This window comes from Lactuca virosa, chromosome 6 (assembly GCF_052849685.1).
Source record: "Lactuca virosa cultivar CGN04683 chromosome 6, Lactuca_virosa_CGN04683_v6, whole genome shotgun sequence".
In the NCBI taxonomy this organism is placed as follows: Eukaryota; Viridiplantae; Streptophyta; class Magnoliopsida; order Asterales; family Asteraceae; genus Lactuca; species Lactuca virosa.
The window spans coordinates 199494163-199503275 of NC_136431.1; positions in this window are offsets into that span (position 1 = coordinate 199494163).

Genomic DNA, 9113 nt, shown 5'->3' on the forward strand with positions numbered 1-9113 from the left:
ATGGGTAAAAGACCATTCTACCCCTCCATGGTCTCCATAATCCCTGTCTTGACCAAACCCTAAAGTCAACACTCGAGTCAACAGCCCATGTTCACCCGACTCGTCGAGAGCATCTATGTGACTAGTTGAGTCCCCTCGTTTCTTCAGAAATGTCGCGAAAATCCATCTTAACTCGTCGAGTTGTCTCATCAACTCGCCGAGTTACTCATGTCCAGACTCGTCGGGGAAAACCCTGGCTGACTCGTCGAGTTGGCTTATCAACTCGGCGAGTCCCTTAAGTCTCTTTTCTCAGTCAAACGTTTTAACGCTGATTCACAACCCCAAACTCTAGATCTCGCCTCCCAAGGCTGAGATACCACGTAAAGCTACAATATTTAAGTCCATGCATGGCACTTTGGGCTTGAAATGCCAAAACAACCTCCATTTAAGGTCTTAAGCATAAAAGCTCCTCTAAAGTTGGATAAAGTTGGGACCTTTGGACTCTAGGGACCTCACAAGGTCCAGATCTAAAGTCTCAATCACTTGGTAAGCTCAACACACTCAAAGTCTCAAGAATAGATGGAAAAAGCCCTAAAACTCCATGAAAACGAGATCTAATCACAATAATGAGCAAGGTGAAGACTTTTTACCTTCAACAGAAGCTATAGATGAAATAACACCAGATCCAACAGCCTCTTCTCGTTCTTTTCCTTGATACTCTTCTCTTCTCTTCAAAAGATGCACTAAAATGCCCAAAGATTAGCTTTCTTTCTCTCTTAGCTCAATATAGACGATTAGGGTTTCACACAGGGGAATAAGGTGGCTGGTGAGGCGGAAATGAGGGCTTAAGGTCCTTTAAATTGGACCCAACCCTGGAGATTTAGGGTATCCTCTCACAGCGCCAACTCGGTGAGTTGGTCCCTCCGACTCGTCGAGTTGGTCATAAAACCCACGTGGCCAATCCGCCTCTACTCGACGAGTTGGTGCATCCAACTCGTCGAATTGCTCAATCAACTCATAAATAAATATATAAATATTATACCTGGGAGCCGGGATGTTACAGCCTAGGTTATGGTCCAAATTAGATCGGGGGGTAAAATGGTCATTTTACCCGAAGAATGATTATTTGATTTTGACTAATTGTTATTATGGTAATGATAGCTCGGGGAGTCGTTGGAGCATCTGTTAGAGATTCGTTACCGTGAGATTCTGCATTCAGCTTTGCGAGATGAGTTTTCTCCTGTAGGAACGGGTCGAAGGCACCAACGCCGACCCATTTATATATGTTAGCATGTTCCCTAATAAGGTCCGATGTCGGGCAGTGCCCGATGTAGGTTTATATGTTTCCGGATTCTGATCCGATGTCGGGCAATGCCCGAGGAATGTTTATATGCTTGATGTCTTCGTGATTCTTGCATGTGTCTGGTTTGGATGTTTCCGGACTTCGGTCCGATGTCGGGCAAAGACCGAGGAATGTTTGTATGCTTCCGGATTTCGGTCCGATGCTGAGCGGGGACCGAGGAATGATTATATGTTTATGTTATGTGATTATTTATCTGTATTTGTTGATATGTTTATATGTATACCAAGCTTTGCTCGATGCCGGGCGGGGCACAATGTCGGGCGGGGCACAATTCCGGGCGGGGCCTGATGCCGGAATTTCGGCCCGATGTCGGGCGGGGCCTGATGTCGGACATTATTCGATGTCGCACAGGGCCCGATGAAGCAGGCAAGGCCCATGATATGTTATTATGTGATTGTGTGATTATGTGTATGGTATGTGGTAGTTTGGGGAGACTCACTAAGCTTTGTGCTTACAGTTTTCAATTTTGGTTTTAGGTACTTCCGGTAGTAAGGGGAAGAGCTCAGGATGACTGCATTGCACACACCACGATGTTTTAGCCTGGGACGTTTTACTCTGATATATTGACATGTGTTTTTATATGATGTTTTGAGATACTATGATAGTTGTTTGATGAGATGTTTTTAATAACTATGGTTTATTTAATAATTTAAAACGAAATTTTTTTGTCATGATTTTTGGGATGTTTCAAATTGGTATTAGAGCCTTGGTTTAAGGGATTCGGGCACACTCTCGGGTGTGTCTAAACTCATACTGAGCACTTGGTATAAAATTTTTAAAAAGGAAACCCATTTTCATAAAAATGATTTTGAAAAGAGAAAAGGGTGTGGTGCATGCAATCAGCCGTGCTCAAGTAAGTTCTCCCAAATTACCCATACATGTTTGTAATGCTATGATATAATTATGAGAACTGCATGCTAGATTAGGGCTAAGGATCTAGGAAGGATGCCTTGTATGCCTGTTATATGTGTGTGAGAACTGCATCTAGATTAGGGCTAGGGATCTAGGAAGGATGTTTTGTATGCCCGATGTATGAGCTTATGAACTGCATGCTAGTACGAATTAGTCAGTGATATGATGGCCTGATTAGGATATGCTTGGTTTTGTTTACTCAATGCTCGAATGTTGCTTGCTTTGTGCTTTTAGGAGTTCTAGTTATCTTTAACTAACTAGTAAACGAATATGTTAAGTTACATATTACGAGGACTAAATAATATCAGAAGGTTGGGTTTAGCTCTATTTCGCAGCTCTCGTTTGAGTCTAACCGTTGTAGGGTAGGACCTCTCATTCGAAGAATTATTTGGTCTTAGTGATATGTAATGGTATTCGCGAGCTAGTTAGGGGGAGATAGCAGGGACTTATTATGCAGCTGATGGCAGGGAGTGGATCAGAGGTTACCCTAGGGCAAGCCTAGGATGAGATTAGCGAGAAGAGCAGCAGTAGTAATGAAAGGGACTTCGTGGAGTCAAGGAAATACTTGAGGAAAGTACGGATAGATGTGGAAGCTAGTATGTGCCCGTACTACTGAAAGAAGAGGATCCGTACACGAGTCAATGAGAGATGACATGAATCCAAGGAACTTGTAGTGCGTGATCCCTCGAGTTATGATGAGTATTCTGATGTTTGTTATGGTGTATTTTCAGTATGGTGACGCTATGCACTAGACCAGTTGGCAGCTCTGGCGCCGGTGAGGGATCAGGCTCGGGCTCTGAAGCTAGGCTGCTCGATGATTAGATGAAGGAGTAAATTTATCTGAGATCATGCATAGTATATTGGACCAAACTCCTGTGATCTTCGGTACGATCAAGGAGGGCATCCTTGAGATTCTTGACAATAGGCTAAGTGCTTTCCGTACCGAGGTGACAGCCATGTTAGGGGCACGTACGATGACATTCAGGGAGTTCCGAGCTTGTGGAGCTCCAGATTATCATGGGGCTCGGGACCCAATTTCTTGCAGCAGGTGGTTGGCTGATGTCGCCAACGTCTTTCACACCAGCTGTTGTCCCGAGGGGGACAAGGTCCGACTTGCTTCCTGCCTTCTGAAGGACATGGCGCGTGATTGGTGGTAGGAGGTTGGACATGCCATTGGAGATGATGCAGCTCTTGATGCGATGACCTGGAGTGAATTCTCGGGCAGGTTCAGGTCGAGTTTGCACCTATGATTAAGGTGCAACAACTTGCTAGGGAGTTCCAGGATCTCCAGCAGAATACTGAGACGGCGACTGAGATCACTGCCATGTTCAAGGAGAGGGCCCTTCTGGTTTTGTAGTACGTGGAAGATGAGGAGATAGAAAAGGACCGATACCATGAGATGCTGCGAAGTGATATCCACCTGTTTGTGAGTCGATCCAACTGCAAGACGCTGGAGGATATGATTGCGAGGGCTCGGGAATGAGAGCTGGATTTTGAGATGGAGAAGAAGAGGAAACCGGAGGGAGTTTAGACAGGGAGTGCAGGCAGGAAGCCTAAGGTATCAAATCACTGATCGAGGAGCCAGCAGGGCCGCAGCCACTGTGGCAAGTGCGGCAAGATGCACGAGGGGACGTGCAGGGCGGGTAGTTCGGTTTGCTTTAAGTGCGGCCAAACAGGTCATGTCAGCAGGGATTGTACTGCTACCACCATCACCACCACCACCACAGTATCAGATCTGATTTGCTTCCAGTGCAATCAGAGGGGACACAAGCGGTCCTAGTGCCTGAGTTTAGCAGCAGTAGGACAAGTGGTGGCACTCGTTCCTACTACATTGAGGATTACGGATGGCTGACAGGGCCGATCAGAGGCGCTTGTGGCGAAGAGCAAAGCCTTCCAGCTGACAGCAGAGGAGGCATGTGCAACTCTCGATGTGCTGACGGGTATGTATCATCTCCTTATCTATTTATTTATATTGATTATTGATTATGTTTATGTGTTTCATTATAGGATCGTTCCTTGTGAACGGTATATCTGCTCTGGTATTATTTGATTCGGGGGCTACCCGATCTTTTGTGTCGCTCGCGCTCAGCAAGCGATTTGTGGGAACTCCAGGGGATCTAGACTATCCACTTGATGTATGGATAGTGGATGATAGGACCGTTCGAGTTGGGAGGGTTCATCGGGGATGTACATTGCAGTTGTTTGATGAGCAGTTTTCCGTGGATTTAGTCCTCATTCCCCTGCGAGGGAATAAGGTTATCGTGGGTATGGACTGGTTGAGCCCCAATGGGGCAGTGATTGACTGCGAGGAGCAGATAGTACGAATTAGGACCCCAAGTGGGGGAGGGTTGGTGGTCCAGGCTAAGAGGCTGCAGCATGGGCCGACTTTGTGTTCAGCAGTGAGGGCTAGGTGCTACCTTCAGGAGGGTTGCGCAGCTTATGTTGCCTATGTTATGGATACTCGGGATAAGGGTAAGGTGACGGTGGATGATGTACCGATTGTACGGGAGTACCCGGACGTGTTCCCAGAGAATTTGCGTGGGGTACCTTCGGAGATCCAGGTAGAGTTCAGGATTGACCTGGTTCCTGGTGCAACTCTTATAGCCAAGGCACCATATCGGTTGGATCCTACCGAGATTCAGGAGTTGTCTACACAGCTGGAGGAGCTGTTAGACAATGGATTTATCATGTCGAGCAGTTCGCCATGGGGAGCCCATTCCTATTTGTGAAGAAGAAGGACGGGTCACATCGGATGTGTATAGTTTACCGGGAGCTGAATAAGGTAACAGTGAAGAACCATTATCCCCTCCCGAGGATTGATTATTTATTTGACCAGCTTCAGGGTGCATCTTGGTTCTCCAAGATTTGCGATCGAATTATCACCAGATGCGAGTCAGGGACGATGTCGTGCCGAAGACAGTCTTTCGGACTCGCTATGGTCACTATAAGTTCGTGGTGATGCCGTTTGGGCTCACCAATGCTCCTGCCGCATTCATGGACCTCATGAACCGCGTGTGCAGACTGATGCTGTACCGGTCTATGATACTCTTCATCGATGATATCTTGGTTTACTCCAAGACTCAGGAGCAGCATGAAGAGCACCTGATGGAGGTGCCGGAGACACTGGGGAGGGAGAGACTTTTCGCAAAGTTCTCCAAGTGTGAGTTTTGGTCGCGCGAGGTGCACTTTCTGGGGCACCTTGTCAACCAGAAAGATATTCTAGTTGATCTGGGCAAGATAGAGGTCGTGATGCAGTGGGAGGTTCTGAGGTCTCCATCTGAGATTCAGAGTTTTCTTGGTCTGACGGGTTATTATTGGAGATTCATCCAGGATTTCTCCAAGATTGTTGTTCCCTTGACCCGACTGACCAAGAAGTCGGTGACATTCCGTTGGGGGCCTGAGCAACAGGCAGCTTTCGAGACTCTCAGACAGCGGTTGTGCGAGGCACCGATTCTGACCTTGCCAGAGGGGGTCGACGATTTCGTGGTTTACTATGACGCTTCTATCACGGGTATGGGTGCAGTGCTGATGCAGCGGGGTCACGTGATAGCATACGCTTCGAGGCAGTTGAAGCCTCATAAGGCGAATTACCCGACGCATGATTTGGAGTTGAGGGCTATGGTTTTCGCCCTCAAGATTTGGCGACACTACCTCTATGGGGTTCGTTGTACCATTTACACGGACCACAAAAGCTTGAGGTACCGGATGGATCATCCGAATCTGAACACGAGGTAGCCTCGGTGGTTAGATGGGGTGAAGGATTATGACTGTCAGATTCTTTATCACCCGGGGAAGGCCAATGTGGTGGTTGATGCTCTTAGCCGCAAGGCAGTGGTGGCTCCGATTCGAGACATATGTCTGAGGATGACAATGATTACTCCGTTGCTGGAATGAATCGGGAGGCGCAGGTCGAGGGTATGAAGGAAGAGCGTCGGAAGTATGAGCGGATCGTAGGCCAGGTGGTCTCATTTGATTATGATAGTCGTGGGTTGTTGACCCTGCATCGGAGGTTCTGGGTTCCTTACTGGGGCGGTGTACGCCAGGTTCTGATGGATGAGGCTCACAAGTCGAGATTCTCCATCCATCCCGGGGCGATGAAGATGTACCGGGATCTTTGCCCCAGTTATTGGTGGCCATGCATGAAGCGGGACATAGCATGGTATGTGGAGCGGTGCTTGACTTGCAGGAAAGTCAAGGCCGAGCACCAGCGACCTCACGACAAGAGGCAACCGTTGGAGATTCCCGTGTGGAAATGAGAAGACATCACTATGGATTTTATCACTAAGCTTCCCATGACTGCACGTGGAGTGGATTCGATTTGGTTCATTGTGGATCGATTGACCAAGAGTGCTCATTTCATCCCGATCCAGAAGAGTATATCGGCTGAGAAGCTAGCCGAGATCTACGTACGTGAGGTGGTGGCACATCATGGAGTGCCGCTTTCGGTTGTGTCAGGCCGAGATGTTCCAGTAGGTCAGTCAGAGAGTCATAGGGAGTACCGAGGTGGTACTCAAGACCACGGAGAAGATCCAGTAGGTCCGGAGCAGGCTCCAGACTGCTCAGAGTTGGCAGAAAAGCTATGCCAACAAGCGTCGTTCATACCTAGAGTTTCACGTAGGGGACATGGTCCTCCAAAAGGTGTCACCTTGGAAAGGGGACATCCGGTTCAGGAAGCGGGGCAAGTTGGGCCCCAGGTATATCGGTCCATTCAGGGTTTTGGCTCGGGTGGGCCGGGTGGCATATCGTTTGGATCTTCCAGTAGAGCTCAGCCAGATCCACATCACTTTTAATGTCTCCCAACTGTGGAAGTGCTTAGTGGATGACTTTTCAGTTGTGCCTTTAGAGGATATTCAGGTTGATGACAGCCTGAACTACATCGAGAGACCAGTAGCCATTATCGACAGGAAGACGAAGGAGTTGAGGAACAAGAGGGTAGAGCTTGTAAAGGTGCAGTGGCTACACCGCAAGGGGTCAGAGTGGACTTAGGAGCCCGAAGAAGAGATGAGGGAGCACTATTTGGAGTTGTTCAAGGCAACAGACTTCGAGGACGAAGTCTGATTCAAGTGGGGGAGAATTCAAACACCCGTGACTTGTGGTAATGATAGTTATTTAATTTCCTTATAATTAATTGTTGGACTATGAATTTAATATTGGATTGTTAAGTTGGGCCTTAGTGAGTGGGTCGTGTATTGGGCGGCCTGAAGGCATATGTTGGGCGTAATGCAGCATTGGATGTGGGGGGTTGATGTGCGTACGCGCAGCGTACCAATGAGTACGCACAGCGTACGCGAGCATACTCAAAACCCTAATTTTTAGGGTTTAAGCCATACAAATACCACATTATGTCCCAAACCCTAGCCTCCTTACCAACCACCTTGACTTAGAAACCCTATAAACCTTTCATTCCTCATATTTTTGTGTTTTTGGCCTTCTGAAGCTCATTGTGGTGTTTAGAAGCTTGGGAGGAGAAAGAAGAACTTGAAGAAGAAGAACTTGAGTAGCTTGAGCTCAAGGATTTGAGATAGCATCACCATTTAGCATTCATTTGAGGTAAAAAGCTCACGACTTGCGTCAAGTATGCTTAGATATATGATAATGGTGTTTTGGACTTTTTTGGTCCCAAGAATGGATTTTTATGGTCCAAATCCGTTTCTAGGCTTAGGTTTCCACCGTTAGTGCTATATGAGTCCCAAGAACAGAAAAGTTTCAATCTTGAAGGTCCTTTTGTGGCCATGCACGAGTTTAAGTCATTTCCATGGAAGATAGTTGTCATATTTCAAGTTTGGGTCCATTTGGTGGGTTGCAAGCCACCAAGTAATCGACTTTATGGATTAAGACACTTTAGTGGACTCAGATCTGTGTTTGGAGCTTAAGGTCTTAAGGGAATAAGCCCTTTTGGAGTTTATGGCTTAATAGGGTAGTACGTTGGGTGTACAAGCCCACATGTGCAGCGTATAAGCCATGCAGTCTGTACGCTTAGCATATAGAGGAGTACGCCCCGCATACTCACTGGATTCAGATTCTTCGATGTTGGGGCCTCGGTTTGGGCCAATCTTTGGATTTCTTAGCTATTGCACCTTACTGGGCCATTAGAAATCAGTTATTGGGCTAAGGACATGTTTGGGCTTAAGGGAAGGCCCATTTAAGGAGTTGGGCCCAATTTAGAAAATTGGGCCATTATTGGGCTACGAAAGGTTGGACCATGGATGTTATGGAATTGGGCCTAGGTTATGGTCCAAATTAGTTCAGGGTGTAAAATGCTCATTTTACCCTAAGAAGGATTAATGGATTTTGACTAAGTGTTATTATGGTAATGATAGCTCGGGGAGTCGTTGGAGCAACTGTTAGGGATTCCTTACTGTGAGATTATGCATTCAACTTTGCGAGGTAAGTTTCCTCCTATAGGAACGGGTCGAAGACACCAATGTCGGCCCGTTTATGTATGTTAGCATGTTCCGGACTAAGTTCTGATGTCGGGCAGTGCCCGATGTAGGTTTATATGTTTCTGGATTCCGATCCGATGTTGGGCAGTGCCCGAGGAATGTTTGTATGCTTGATGTCTTCGTGATTCTTTCATGTGTCTGTTTTGCATGTTTCCGGACTTCGGTCCGATGTCGAACAAAGCTCGAGGAATGTTTGTATGCTTCCGGATTTCGGTCCGATGTCGGGCGGGACCCAAGGAATGTCTATATGTTTATGTTATGTGATTATTTATGTGTATTTGTTGATATGTTTATATGTAGACTGAGCCTTGCTCGGTGTCAGGCGGGGCCTGATGCCGGATTTCGGTCTAATGTCGGGCGGGGCCAGATGTCGGACATTGTCTGATGCCGGGTGGGGCCCGATGAAGCGGGCACGG